Source organism: Ptychodera flava, chromosome 14 (genome assembly GCF_041260155.1).
Source record: "Ptychodera flava strain L36383 chromosome 14, AS_Pfla_20210202, whole genome shotgun sequence".
In the NCBI taxonomy this organism is placed as follows: domain Eukaryota; kingdom Metazoa; phylum Hemichordata; class Enteropneusta; family Ptychoderidae; genus Ptychodera; species Ptychodera flava.
Window position 1 is genome coordinate 8,552,136 of NC_091941.1, and position 15,463 is coordinate 8,567,598.

A 15,463-nucleotide genomic window follows, 5' to 3' on the forward strand; every position below is an offset into this window, starting at 1 on the left:
GCAATGTCATAATTTTCTTACCACATTTGCATACGGTCATCGAATTATCAGATAATTTTGTCTGAGAAATGATCAGGCTAAGCAGCAGAGGGACAAAACAGATTCAACTTGAGTCACATAAATTTTAAACAAAATTGGTATAACCATACTAGAAATTTGCTTTTGTTGCATCAAGGATGTAGAAAATTCTGGTTACAGTGGCAAAAATGAAAGTACAGGTGGTTACAAGTAGTGTATGTGTACATAAAATTTGTGCTAAATGTACTGATTTCTTGCTAAACTAAATTTTCACAGCCGGCAAATTTTAGCTGACAGCTGGTTGTTTTGCCGGCTGCCGGCTATTTTCTACATCCGTGTGCATTAATAATTGTGGTTTGGAGGTATTTATATGAAAACAAATTTAAATTCATTGTGGTACTTTATGCCCATATGCCAATAACTTATTGATGGTGTTCAAATGGAAATAGGAGATAATAAACTTTTGATTAAAAGCTTTGGTCATAATTTATTTCCTTTGAAACAATATTTCACAATTCTTTGCAGTAAATCTTAAAGTTTTTTGCTTTGCAATAGAGACGATTCCTTTCACTGTCCAAAAGCAAAGTATAGTTTTTCATTCCACTCCTCCACATGAAAGGACATCAAGTCCAACTACCGGGTATATTAATCAGACTATCCACAGATTTTTTCATCTAGACATGCCGGCAGGGGAGGGGGAAACCCTCCATGAAATGGAGCCAGTCACACCTTAGAGATTCAAGAAGAACACATGAACTGGTGAAATCCCTCTAAATTTTCTGGTAAAGGGGGAAAATCCCCCTGTAGATGTCATCCTGGATGAAACACTGTCTGACTGACATCATATTAAACTGTCATGTTGAGTTTAGGCTACATCTTTTTTTGTCAAAAAGTCTGTGATAAAACACTGACTGGCTAGCTTTTCATCTGCATGGAATATCTCTGGCAAATTTTCCTAGAACTCAAAGAAATGCAGCAGGACTTACTTGCCCATCCTTCACTCATATCACTCTCTGCAATAGTGGGCCGCTCTGTCTGAAGAATAAAAGTCTGCTGTGGGGTGGGAGGTTCCATTGTGATGAGAGGTAAACCAGACGCATCTCCACCACCTTCCTTGCTCAAATTTCTTTGCATCTGTCTTGTGCTTGGAATTGGTGGCAATGTTGGGATAGCAGTTCCACCAACTGATGAGTGGGGAAAACAGACAACAAATAAACTGTAATACTTCCCTATGTAAAATAACTTGAAACGGTATTGTGGTTGAGATTCCCAGTATCACAAGATTTTTCAAGAGTGAAAATGCAATGGTTTTAAAAAGTTTCATTTTTTTGTTTGTGTGATGAAATTTGTCCACTCTTGCGATACACATGTTTTTTTTATTAAAATAAGACAGAGTCTTACATTTTTTCTCTCTCTTGACAGCTTTGGTGTACTCTGTCTTGACATCTTTGTCAGAATAGACTGCTTCTTCACCAACATCAATCAAATTGGTTGAGTTGACTGAAACCATCACCTGGAAGATGGAAAATGATACTTGTTATTCACAGAGAGAAATAATAAAGTTTGTTGACTACTTGTTGCTCTGCCTACTGTGCTGATTATCAATGGGTCTGTATGTGTTTTGACTGAGTCCCTTATCTGTCGGCACAGATTTGATTTTGACGATAAATCCTGCGGCTGGGTTTCGCAACTTATGTTCAAGGGAAAAGGTAATTGACAGATGGTAGAGATCAGTGAATCAAAATGCATATCTTTATATTTTTCAACCACAGCTATGTAATAACTTTCACACTCAATGCTTTCATTCATGCTCTGACAGAACAAATATCAGAAACGAAATTGATCAAAGTTAAAAAAATGCCAAGTTATAAAGTCATATAGCATGTGTTTGAATATACATTCCTTGACAAAACTGGTTTGTATATGTTGTACAACAACGTGTAATAACACTAACAAATCCCCTGGAATTCAACGCCACTGACTGCATAATGGTATAAGACTCATGGCAGCATGTATTCTTATCATGAAACCCGCTGGACAAACTTGATCCCCTAAGACATATATGGTGTTATAAGCCATATGACACTTTGATCCTACCCTTGCACACTGTATGAACAGTCACTCAACAGACCTTCTGATGAAATATTTAATTTCTTCTGTGTGCTACTTCTCATGTATCTTAACTTGTTTCTTCACGACCAAAAGTGCAATATTATGATGAAAAGCAGATTATTGAATTCAAAATAGGAAACACATTTGAGCCATCTTTCAAGAAATGCATCAACAACCTCTAATGTTTGGCAACTTTCAAATTTTACCCAAAGGGTGACTGTAATCCAACTACAGAAGGGCCGCCATTTGGGATAGCGGTATGTATGTGCATAGACATTAGAGGGGAAGTCTTCCCCTTCTAACGTCTATGGTGTGTGCACATGTATTAACTTGTACTTCAACAGGGCAAGAAGAATGTGAACTTCTAAGAAAAAGAAATGTATAGAAGAAGTGGTGAGTGGGATGCTGTGGTGGCACGAAAGGTGTTGAAGAGAAGATAATTCATAGAGAGCTGGCAATCAATTTTAAAGTATTTAACACCCTGAATGAATAATGAAATATTGAAATATGCAGGGATTTATTCACTTGAAACTATGACAAAAGAAGTAAGGGGTTCAATGACATGGGATGAATTCTGGTGTTGGAAATCTGTGACTTACTTCATCCTCTAATTGTTCACTTGTTTCCTCATAAATGACAGTGTCACAGTAAGAGAAGTGTAGTCCTAAAGCATCATGGGATAGCGGAAGTAGAGAAGTCACAGAGACAAATGCTACATGTGTTATGACAAATCAATAGATTGAAAGAGTAAAAATCATTTCAGTCAAATCAGCAATGGGTAGAAAGAAAACTAGTTTTGAAATGAGTAGGAATTTCAAATTTACATATTTGACAGCTATTTCTTGATATTGAGGTAGCCAAAAACCCAAACTACAAACTATACCATGCAGGTAATGGAAGGAAAAGGTTCTAGGGCACTTGAAGATACAATTCATGTCAGATGGAATCCATGCGGTATTTCCAAATCTTCAGGCTCAAAAATATCAGAATGATATTTTGTCTTGAATGACAGAATTCTCAAAGGGTTGTGAGCAGGTCTTGATACAGTTTTGGAATGTTACAAACAGCATCAAAGCATCACCCAGAAACATATACATAGAGATAAGGCCCACAACCATGCTTGGAGAGAGAATCAGTATACTTGTAGGAGAGGATTAAACCAAGGTGTTTAAAAACCAGACTCATTTCCCATTATCGAATGGCACACACTTCTCATTCCCTGTATATGGATCAAATCACAACTGAGGGTAGTAATGTGAAATTGAAATGACATCCATATATGGTTAGTCCAAGTATGGCTCAATTCCACAGTTTCAACTCAGTGATAAACAGATGGGGTTGCATGCAATAGAAAAACTGCTATTACATCTGCATTATCAGCATGGAACTCAGCAAATTTCCATCCAATATGACTTTACTTGTTTTAATGTCTTAATTGTAAATGAGATCTCAAAATGCTAAAAAATACGAAAGGTCACAGCTTAGATTCAGCAATAATGTTCCGTACCGATGAGTTCAGATGTAGTGGCAAACTAAAATGGTGGAAGTGGTACTGTAGGTGCATGATCACCCATCTCAATGCATGCCAAAGTGAAGACCACATTTGGATTTGAGTTCATGACAAGGCAGCTACAATGCTGTACGTGTGTCTGACTTACAGTGGCCTGTGAAGGGTGCATGGTACCAAAACCTGAATCCTACAGTGTCAAGCATTACCATTGGTGGGAAATATACATCAAAAGAAATAAAAATGAGAATTGTAATGTATTCGTGTAATACTTTCACTTTTCTTGTAAGAGATTCTATTTATTATCAGGTGGTTAACTAGTCACTTGGTGATAAAAGAATTATTAATCGAGTATTAATATATACACTTTAAAATATCATTTTCTGTAAACTATATGCATGTATCACAACTACTTGAAGATTGTGTTCACTTGAAAAGACTCAACTTCATCAAACCATGGACAATACACCCATCTACTTTCAATCAGATAATACTGCAAAACATGCTGAACATGGGGGATGGGTTGTAAGGTTGGGCACTCAGACGATGAGTGTAAAGAAGCAATGTGCATCTTTGTGTATACATCATTGTAAGTTATGTCTATAGTTCTCATTGATGGTAGATATCTGTTTTCTCTAAAGACATATTTTCTATTCATAGGGAGGAAGAATTTTCAAATCAGGACAATTTTTACTGATTCATCTAAAACAGAATATTTGCAAATACAGGCTTGGGAGGAATGAGAAAGGATGAAATCATCAAATTTCAGTGAGGCAGCAATTAATTATTGTTTGTCCCATGTCTTTATTCTGCATCATTGTTACATATCCGACTATCTAAAACTTGTTGTCATTTCACTTTTTAGTATTTGTGGTTGTAAGGTATGATTCACAGACACTGTGATCACGGTCTATAAATCTAAAAACTTACACAGTACATTCTTTATCAAAACACTGATTTAAAACACACTGAAAAGACATCGTCAAAAAGGCATGCTTCTGGACATTATCATGCATGTAGTGAATGATAAATTTATCAAGAATTCAAAAGTGCGTTACTAATAATCTGCAGTGACTGTATTTTAATATCATAATACCTGTGTATCATGTTCTAACACATCCGTTGTTGATGAAGAAGGCTGCTAGTTGGAAGAAGGTAAAATGAACTAACAGAATGACGATACGGCTTGATAGATAACTGATAAATGAAAAAAGCAAGTTTTGCAGACGAAGATGCTGCACATGTATTGAAATGAAATACATCTACTTTGCATATTTTAATTAAATAACTTTTAAGGAAGCTGTGCTTAACATGATTATGAACATAAAAGAGATATTTACATCTCCTTTGAAATAATTTTTATGTCGGCAGTTTGTGTTGACTTTGTTTCCTGCTGGATTTATTAGCACAAGGGACCTTTGAAACTCTCCTTGCACAGTTTTCTGTTTTATCCACCAGGCTTTCTGAAACCACCTGTATGGATGACTTTCATAGGTTTTTATTACTTACATCAATAGCTTTCTCCATATCAATATCTTTGATACTTGGTGGTGTTGAAGCTCTGGGAGTCTTGTTGTTAATCTTGGCCATGGATTCTTCCAATATTTGCTGTTGATGGTGCAAAGCACTTTGTATAAGTAACCTCTGTAAAACCTTATGCTGTTGTTCTTTTTCTAATTCGGCATACGAGACAGCACGAGCTTTATCGTCTTCATCGCGTGCAATGGCTGCGATGGAGCCTTGCATTGATCCTCGACTTTCTCTCCCTCCTGACCCTGTGCCGCCTTCCGATGGGTGGTCTGAAAAATATTGTGACAAGAAAGGATTAGGACGAAAGAAATATAAAAATTTTATTTATAAACAAAGATTTTTAGAATTATTCACGCTTTTCTTAAGGTCTCAATTTTCCATTTAATGTTTTTGTTATTGGCATACTAGAACTTTACTTGAGTATCATCAAAAATGCTTCAATATTATTGAAGCAAATAACTAGTATCATTTTCATGTACTGCAGAGTTTTAAATTATCACTGGCATATACATGTACATGTTTACAATGATGTTAATTTATTGCCAATCATTAAGCTGCATAGGTTGATAGGTGGACAAAAGGGTCTGGAAGAGACTCAATCTGTAGGTCCCTGCTTTGGAGGGTCTGATCAGAGAGAAGAAAGAATTATAGACTGCGTATAGCATATATTATGGAAGTAATCAGGATGGGAATATTTGATTACACCTCACAACACAAGAAGACAACCTAACTGGTTTGTATTAAGTTATCATTCCATCAGATAGTATCTCCACTGCCCTTTGAAAGTGTTTTATTTAAAAATGTACATTGTGACAAAGAATGGTAGCAAGTGGCTATTCCGGTTTACTGTTCAAAACAATAGCATGTCACCAATGTTCCCATCAACCCAACACCTCTCATCTAATACCGGGTGAAAAAAATTTCATTTTTTCACTGTCTGAACATTTGACAGTTAGTTTCCCAAATGGGAAAAGCTGTCGACCATCTCACCTGATAAGCCACTCTCTGGTCTTATCTTGTAAAACTCATAACTTTCTAGACTCCCAGGAGACATGAGCATACTCCTGTTGATTCTGTACGGAGTTGGAATCTCGGACAAGTCATCATTTATCCGTCTGTACAGGTGTGGTAACAGGGTATTCTGTTGGAATAGATTCTTATCCCAAATGTGACCTGTTGAACGAAGAAAGGCATATTATAATCTTCTCATCAGCATAAAACATCTTACAATGACACCAGTGAAAACGTCTGCAAGAAGAGCTAACTTAAAAGCCAAGTATATAATTTGCTTGGATCGAGTTCAAGGTGTTGATTGCAAAATCACACACATAAGTTCTGTCTCTTGTGTGTTGTGTTGAAATGTCGTTAGGCCAATGAAAAAATCTGCCGCCAAATTAATCTTTAAATATCAGAAATTGTCAATTTTGCAGTCTGTTCTGGCCATCCACTTCTTAGCCAATAGACAATAAGTACAGAGCACTCTGCAAAATCTTGGCATGTACTGTACACTTTCATTCCATGCAGAGAGGGAGATCACCCGTACACCAAAGCTATAGTAACAAAAATATTGAGATCACTAAAACCCGTCGTGTTGTAAATACTTTCATTTAGTTGTGTAACCTATGGAGTCGATTGTTCTTGGTACAATGATTATTTTAAACTTAGCAATGTAATCAAAGTGTACCATGGTCTTTGACATATTTACAGAGTCACCATATAAAATGCAGTAACTTCATTCCCCTGCTCTGTAAATGTTTCTGAAGTCTGGGTCGTATTTGGTTTCCTCACATCCCATGAAAAAATGTCCTTCACTTTAATATTTATACATTTTTTTTATCTGCCTTGATAATTATTGATTTTTGGCCTGCTTTGATATATATTAGCAAGGTCAACAAACAAAACTTTGTGATGAAAGACAAAACCTGTCAAATTTTCCAATCACCATCAAATGTATCATGCAAAGACATAAACATTTTCCACTTTGATGCATCAAGGTGAATATTCCAAGTGTCAACAAAAATCTTCTTGATAAAACTCTTTACATTGCATGGTTATGTGTTCAATCATTACATCCCATAGTATTTTCTCTAGCCATACCTTTTGTCCTGAGAGTATTAAGAATTGTGTCATCCCAGCTTCTTGACCAGTTTGCCATGTATCTCTTTGCAGAAAAACCTGGACGCACATTTCTGAAGTCTGGCAGTTTGTGGCGACGCAGAAAATTGAAATACAACTTTTCAGCATTCCCTTCATCTCCGTCCTACAAAAAGAGAAGAAATATCTGTCAATGCTTAGATCTTACAAGCAAACATAGTAGCCATCCTCCTCAAGAAAAATTTCACAAGTTCACAGTGGAAGTATAGTTTTATTTCCACATTGTTCATATAACAATGACATGACACACTTTCATTTCAGAAGCAACACATCAGATCTCAGAATTCTTTGTAAGCGACTCAACAAGATGATGTATACATTCAAAATTTGCCAAATCCAAAACTTCAAAGCCTTCATGCTAAATATACTGACGGAGTATTGACATTTTTTAGAGTAGACTTCGTCTAAATATATACATATGTATGATGTAAATTAATTCACAATTCTTCATATAAAAATTGCAATTATCAGTGTCATGTGTTTCCTAAACTGTGAAATTATCTGAGGACTAAAATATTGTATTGGTGGCATGGTGGAGTGTTCAATAGTCACTAGGTGCACTGAAATTGAGATTTATTGAGCATTCATTGGTGGTCATTTGTACATCAGAATAAAGCAGGCCCAAAAAATATCACATGGTGAACTTAGAGGCTGGGTGCAAAGGTGAAAGGTCATCAAAACATTCTTGCAGTGTAGATTTACTCCACCTTTGCCAAGGAGTGCTGTTGAAACAGGTGAGCTGGGCTATTATTTGTACTGTTGTGTATGGATGTACACGTAAGAGAGGCATATCACTTCAGTTACTGACAGAGTAGCATATCAAATGACAGATATGAGCCACTGTACATTGAAAACTGTCAAAAGAGTATACAGGTTAATAAATTATCTGTCAACAAATGGCAATTCTGATCGTACTACTTTCACATAGAACTGTTAGCTGTGATATGTAATATTTATTTCTTCTGCAAAATGGTTTTTATCAAATTTCATTTTGGAAAATACTAGCAGATTGGAAATGAAATCAGAGATGAAAGAAAATATTACAGGTTTAGGAGTTTCAAATCAACATTGGATTGCTTGAGCTCAAGCGGAAAGCAAAGATAAATACAGAGTCATTTTCTACAAAAGTAGAATTGATAATCAGAAATCTCTACATGCATTACAAATGATACACATGCATTTTCAACATCTTCATGGTCAATCAGCATGTTAAAGGTTGTTAGGTCAAGAAGACATATTGATAGTCCTAAAATAATGAATAATACCTGTTTAATTGCCAAAACTACAAGACTGTTGTCAGTTTCAATTCTATAACTGCAGTAAAGGCAATACTGACGGTAAAATTCTCATGGCTCTGTCAGTACCAAACATTTCTGCTTTTTTCATGGCAAGCATGATTCCCATTCAGTAAGAGTGACTGATGAAAAATGGCGACATGCCGTTGTATGGAATTCTTGTCTTTCTATGTTTGTGAAACCTCTGGTAGTGAATAAAATATGTCCATGGTCCCAGTATCATTCCAAAATAAACACATTCTATTGATTGAGTTACTAAAAATGCCACAAATGTCTGCATTAACAATGTCATACTTTGAGCACAAATATTTTCCATCATGATTCAGGATGAAAATATGACAATTTCATCTGAGTTATTAAGTTATTATTATGGAAGTAGGAAACCAGCCTCCAGAAATGAAATGACACTATGGAAGTTGAAATGACACAATGCAAGTTGATCCCAGTGAAATATATTACCAGGGCTATTTGTTGTCTTGTACATATCTGCCAGTGTATGCATATATGGCATATTAAAAAGATGCATTATGAAGTCTGTTTGCATTTTGGACATCTGAAAAGACAAATTTACTGATATCAGCGTAATATTCCACTAAGTGGTACTCCACTTTGAACATGTACTTATTCATTAGGATCATTTTTTATCGAATATTTTGTTCACTAATGTCAATTGATCATGATATGACGCATTACTCAGGTCACATTTGATAGTTGAGAATTCACAGAATTAATATCTGTACAAGAAGTTAGTCCAGTCATAGACTCAATTATAAGGCATCTGGACACAGCACTGCATGAAAGAACAAGGTATTCATGGGTCACTGTGAAACACGATTAATTTGACTGAATTGGACTTGTTTCCAATTGGCACTCAATTATCTGCTGTAATGATGTCACATGATAGCTCGGGGTGGGTCTTGGTAAGAAAGCAAGCCAAAGACTGAACATATAATCTAATTTCCATTAATGTGTTTACTTTTACGTTTCCCAAACAAATTAAAATTGGGTCTATGATAAAAGGCATATTTATAAATGTTTCGCTGTTGCTATGGAATTATTGAATAGAATGTCATGCTTCGGCAATTGCTCCTAATACGATGAAAACCATTCTTTGAAAAAAGATAGACACATCATATACCCATTCACTTCATTATTGTTATCTTCCTTTCATGAAAAAGAATATCAGAGACACTTCATAGGCACTGCAACGACTACTGGTATATCCTTAGAATTTATTGACAAGAGCGTCTGTAGTTATTTTTTTAAAGAAAAATACTTTCATTGAGTCACAATTAACATGTTGTAAAATCATACTAATTAAGCAATTAGATGACACACAAAATTAGACAGTGTGGCACAAAATTGTTGTATCCTAGCATGGAAATGAAAGCTCTTGCAGTTTAGCGTAAACCAGATCGTCTTGGAAACTATATAAAAAACACTACTTTATCAATCTGTACAAAAGCCAGGACTCCAAAGATTTCTTAGGAAATCATCAGAGAAATGCTTATGACATTGTTTTGATGTCTTCGATATTGAATTGAAGTGTTATGAAAAATCTACCAGCCATTATCATGATTAATCATTAAGGAGTCTTCAAACCATATCTGTATTTATCTTACTTTCATGGCATGCTTTGTTGTTTTTAACTTTGATTTGTGAACATCAAACATGTTAACAGGGAAACTCAAAAAGTATTACACAATTTTAAATTACCTTTGTGAGTTAAATAAATAAATGAATAAATAAAATATAAATAAATTAATTAATTAAATAAATAAATATATTACCAAGTTTTGTCAAGGCATTTTTGAAATTTAAATTTTTTGTATTCTTTACATTTTAAATTTCTGTTGACATACAAGCAATATTTCTCTCACTCTTATGTATTCTAACAGACTTTTAATACTTACCTATTTGGAATTTCAAACAATGTAAAATGGATGAAGTGAATAATTGTGTTACATGTGAATGTAATGGGTGATGAAATGATTCTTGTACTCCACAGGTATTGATATTTTGTTAGAATAAAGTATTTTTTGAAGTTCATTTATCACTCTGTATCAAATACATGGGCAGTTTATAAGGATTTGAGTGACAAGGTGTTGCAGGCTTTAGCTGGTAGGAAGTGGCATGCATTGCTTCAAGCGTTTTGGGGTTTGCACACACACTCTCTAGCCACATGCAACTCACCCCTTTTGGTAGAAAAATAACTCTGGCATTTTGATCTTGCTGAATTGGAATGGAAAAAACACATGTTAGTGAAATGACCTACAAACTACTTGTCTTCTATCATGCATGAGGTAGTTAGGGATATTGTCACTATTACATAGCCTGTTCTATCTATTTTCTGTAAACAAACACTGACATATTCCACAAGGCGGCAAAATTGTGACTCAGATAATGAACTAATTGTACATAGTAAGTTATGGACAAATTAAAAAATGTGTCTTTCAGCCAACACATCTTTGAGATTATTGCAAGCATTCCTACTACTTGTATCTTGTTTCCAGCATTTTGGTTTCAGACAGAAATCTGGCCTGATGGGGCAGGTATACAATGGTGTGGTAAACAGCAACGCTCAAATCATCCTTGTTGTGATGTTCATTGCGAGGGCTAAACTTCTATTTCATTAAAATCTGGTATGTTTATCAACAGCCTTAAGATAATTGCAAAAGAATCAGGCAGGAAAAGGTATCCAAGGACTTGTGAAAAACTCATAAGAAATCACATGGTAAGACAATCATTTGGGAACAGTGTAGGTGACTTTGCATAAAATTTCTAATGAAATGTTTTTATAAAATTTAATTTAGTCTAGACTTCTCTGATGGTAAGCTAATCCTTGCAAAGTATATAGCGATCCATGACAATCCCAGCAACGATTGGGTCTAAATGTTAATCAATTGCTTGAAACTTGAACAGTGTCTATGACAGATGTATATGGGATTTAACACATGATGGAAAGTTGATAATGATGTCATTTCTGCCTTTCATTTGTACACTTTACAGATGTCGGTTATGAAATGGAGCGTTTCTGTGGTTGCATATGATGGTTATATTTACTCTGTATCTTATGTGTCCATCAGTTGGGTCAAAGTTCACAAAGGTCTCAGACTAAGTTGAGCTTCATCAATATTCACAATATATACTTACACTGATTCCATAATTAAGCACAGCATTGCGTAGATCTTCTATTGTCTTCATTTCAAAACCGTCAAAATCCTCCGCTTCAAGGGACTTCTTCCTGCCGTACGAACTCCTCTTGTAATGCGATGTCTTGATTGCCATGTCTTCTGAGAACAGCAGCATGGCACCTTTCCTTGTGAGAAACGTTTTATGTAATGGCAGTTCTCGGGGTGAGTCGTCATATTTTTCATCTTCTTCCCAGGCTACTTTTTGTTCAATGGGAGGCAAATATAATTTTCTTGATTGGATATTGTAATAATCCTGCAAGACAAAAAAAGATTAAAATCATTTCGTCTGAAGATATGAAGGGCAATCATTATCCAAGTTACAAAAAAAAAATCCAATTAAACATTGACACTTTCAAACACTAACTTTTTCAGCTGTTTCATTTATCCTTGTGTGAAGTCCCATGAGAAAAATTCCCTTTGTAATAGCCAACAATAGCAATGTCAACAATAGGATTTGAAGGATAGTAATGGGGTTAAGATTTTCTAAATGTGTGTAACATGTGATAAAAGACGTGATTAACTCCACGATCAGCGACTGTCGAAGCTACATTGAGTACATTATTGTAATGCTTAGAACACCTTGTCCACGATGGAATTTGATGAAAGGGGTTGAATTGCCAGGTTATGCATGCAGGCCAGTTTCATATGTCACACAATCTATGTAATTTCAGTGTACATGCACTGTCTGGCAGATGAAACATCTTTTTTGGTCTGGCCTATACTTCTCAGTATAGATACATAGTAATATTCACTGGGAGTTGACGCAGAGTTCCAAACTTTTAAGTATTAAAAGTACAAATACCATGCATATATATCAGTCATGACAGCTGTTGGTAATTTAAACTAATTTTTAAGTGTTTTTTAATCAAATGAACAATCTTTGCAGTAGATTCTTTCAAAACTTCAAACATTTATAAAAGCGGCATGTACATGCAAATGTGACTCTTGCATTACTGTCAATCACTTTAACTTGAAGGACAGTTCCCCCACATATGCGGTTAAAATAACATCATTCATATGATATGCTATATTATATGTTGGTCATATCTGTTCATGAGTTACAAGAACTTGGCAATTCTCATTACTAAATTGACTTCCTGCTGAATCACACATGGTAAGTACATGTACAAGTACATTATTTACTTGGAATGGGACAATGAACCATATGTATTTACACTGGCTTCTGTGACAGATAAAAATGGTATACCATATATGCATTTACTGGGGATTATGAAATTTCAATGAAGACAATCCATACTATCTCTGATACCATGGAATGTCCATTGAAATGGACATTCTCGCCTGTCACATCATTACGTCAAAGTTGCCGTATTATTTAATGTGTACACTTTGGGCCAGATTGTATTTTGTCCACAATGTAAACTGCGACATTGTAATAAGTTATCTCTTTTCAAACACAGGTTCCAAGACTCTAAGAAATATGTCTGTACCAGGTGTGTCTCGATAACCGTGTAAATCTACTCTCTATTATGTGTTATACCGGTGAAAGCAGTATGTCTTCGATAGCTATGCAGCAATTAACTTTTCCTACAGTTAAAAAATGTCGCAACAGTTACTTTGACAGTTATGTATGTATACTGTATAGCGAAGCGAAAGATATGTATTCCTATTTCAAAGTCGAATCAATGTGAATTCAAATAATCGATACGTTGTAAATAATCTAAAGCTTTAAAGTTGGACCATATCTAGGGATTCAAGTTTTCATCATTACCTCCGGTTCAAGAGAAACGTCCAGTTTCTTGTGCCCCTTTCTGTCAGTTTCATTTCCAACACCCCGACTGAGTAACGACAAACCCGCCATGTTGGAAAACTTGACAGCGAGGTCTAGTGGACAGAAGAGGACATCAGTTTGCTGGCGCTGACTTCATAGTGGTGTCCGCGTTCACCGGACGTCTACCGTCCCTCTGCACTTCACGGCAAACTGTTGCACGGCAGCGATCTATCGCGGGCAGTGCGGCGCCTTCTTACTGGTATCCCTTTTCAAACAAGTGATCCACCGTCAGAAGCTCTAAATCTTGGCAATCCAACAAGATATAGGGAAGGATCCAAATTTGTTTGCATGTCAACGGACTTTGACAACGTCACTTTGCCGCCATATTGTTTGGTGTTGCCGTGGAGGGGCGTGATCACATGGTACAATGTAATTTACATATAAAATTGACAGCCTCAGGCTCCCTATCAGGTATCAGAATACTTGTCGTGATGACGATCGCGATGTCTTGTAGCAGGTGTTTCCTCTTCCTTCAGTGAGGCTTGATAAAATATTTTCACACAGTTCGAAAAAAACTGCTTCAGTAAATAGAAAAGGAGGAAATAAACCGGAAGAAACGTCGTTTACGAGATGCTGATTGGAATAACGTCTGATAATGATTATTTGTTCTATAGGCCTATATTGAATTTATCTGTATTTTCTCTTTCCTCTCCCTGAAGACGTTGACATACAAATAAAGTACTACTTGCCTTACCACAATTACTCTTACATGTGTAAAATTCAATGCTTTGTTTAATGTACAAATTTCATTGACGATCACAAAGCCTTTCTAATCAGAAAGTTTGGTGTGACATCGTCACTCCATTAAGTGACCGTGGGTGTGATTATCAATTTTCTGGATTCTGAAAATTAGTGAATAATGTTAATTTTACGTGTTTTTACCATACCAATGCCATACTGTACAAGACATATCCCACAATCCATTCAAAGATTCCTCAGTGAAATCTTGCATATTGTCTCTCATGCATGCAAATGTAGAGGTCACGTCGGACAATAATTGTAAATTTCATAAACACAGTTTTTCTGGATTCCTAACTTGAATGATTTGGAAAAAAGGTTTGGTTAAAAGAGCAGATGGCATTGTTGTTAAATGTTCCGACCATTGTGTCCAAAGCTGTGTATAATTTTTTAAAGCAAAGGAAGGAGACTAGTTGCAGGTGTTTCATCAAACAAAAGGTATGGTTTTGTTTTTACAAGGGATATAACAAAAAAAGATTATGGTAAATGATTTTCCCATTATTTGTAAATCTGACTCACTCGTTGATGTCTCACTACCCCTCCTACAGTTGGAACCCAACCAGATTGGTAGTTGTCTCAGCTTGCCCTTCAATTATCTTGTTATTATAGCATGGAAAAATTCATTGAAATATGACAAGGTTAAACGAAAACTTTGCATGTTTCTCATAATATGGCTCAAAGAATGGAGACGGTTGCTCAGTCAGTCATTTTGGGCCTCTCTGACCCACATCAAGGAACACAACAAAGATAGTGAATTCACATGTTATTTTTGAAAATGTACAAAATATTATAAGCCTGTAGCAGGGTCACTATGAACACGATCTCAGTCTTTCTTTATCTAGTGTCTATTAAGTCCGCTAGGAAAGTATTTTGAACATATATTGATTTCAATGATGTAAGTTTAGATTTAAGTTAATCGAAATAATCTTTTTAGTTTTCTGATCCAACACGCTGCGCCAACAAGTATGCAACTCCCTTATATTTGGTATTAGTCCGGGCAGAGTGTTGGTGCTGTTCTGGCTATTTCTATTTTACATTTTATGTTTTGTTTATATTTTATTGTTATTTCAAAGAACAACATTCTTAATGTTTCATCAATATAATTATTTAATCTGTGTGTGTA

General features: G+C 35.6%; 1 protein-coding gene across 1 annotated transcript in view; it reads right to left on the reverse strand.

Moving 5' to 3' along the window:
• The window catches only part of LOC139149212 (uncharacterized protein KIAA2012 homolog), a 53,427-nt gene extending 39,484 nt beyond the window's left edge, over window positions 1-13,943 (reverse strand). The window contains exons 1-7 of the mRNA XM_070720788.1: window positions 13,543-13,943; window positions 11,770-12,063; window positions 7,265-7,427; window positions 6,158-6,340; window positions 5,147-5,436; window positions 1,420-1,531; window positions 1,005-1,202 (exon numbers count right to left, since the gene is read on the reverse strand). The gene's annotated coding sequence lies outside the window, so the exon portion shown is untranslated. The remainder of the gene's footprint in view (window positions 1-1,004; window positions 1,203-1,419; window positions 1,532-5,146; window positions 5,437-6,157; window positions 6,341-7,264; window positions 7,428-11,769; window positions 12,064-13,542) is intronic.
• Window positions 13,944-15,463: the final 1,520 nt, after the last annotated feature.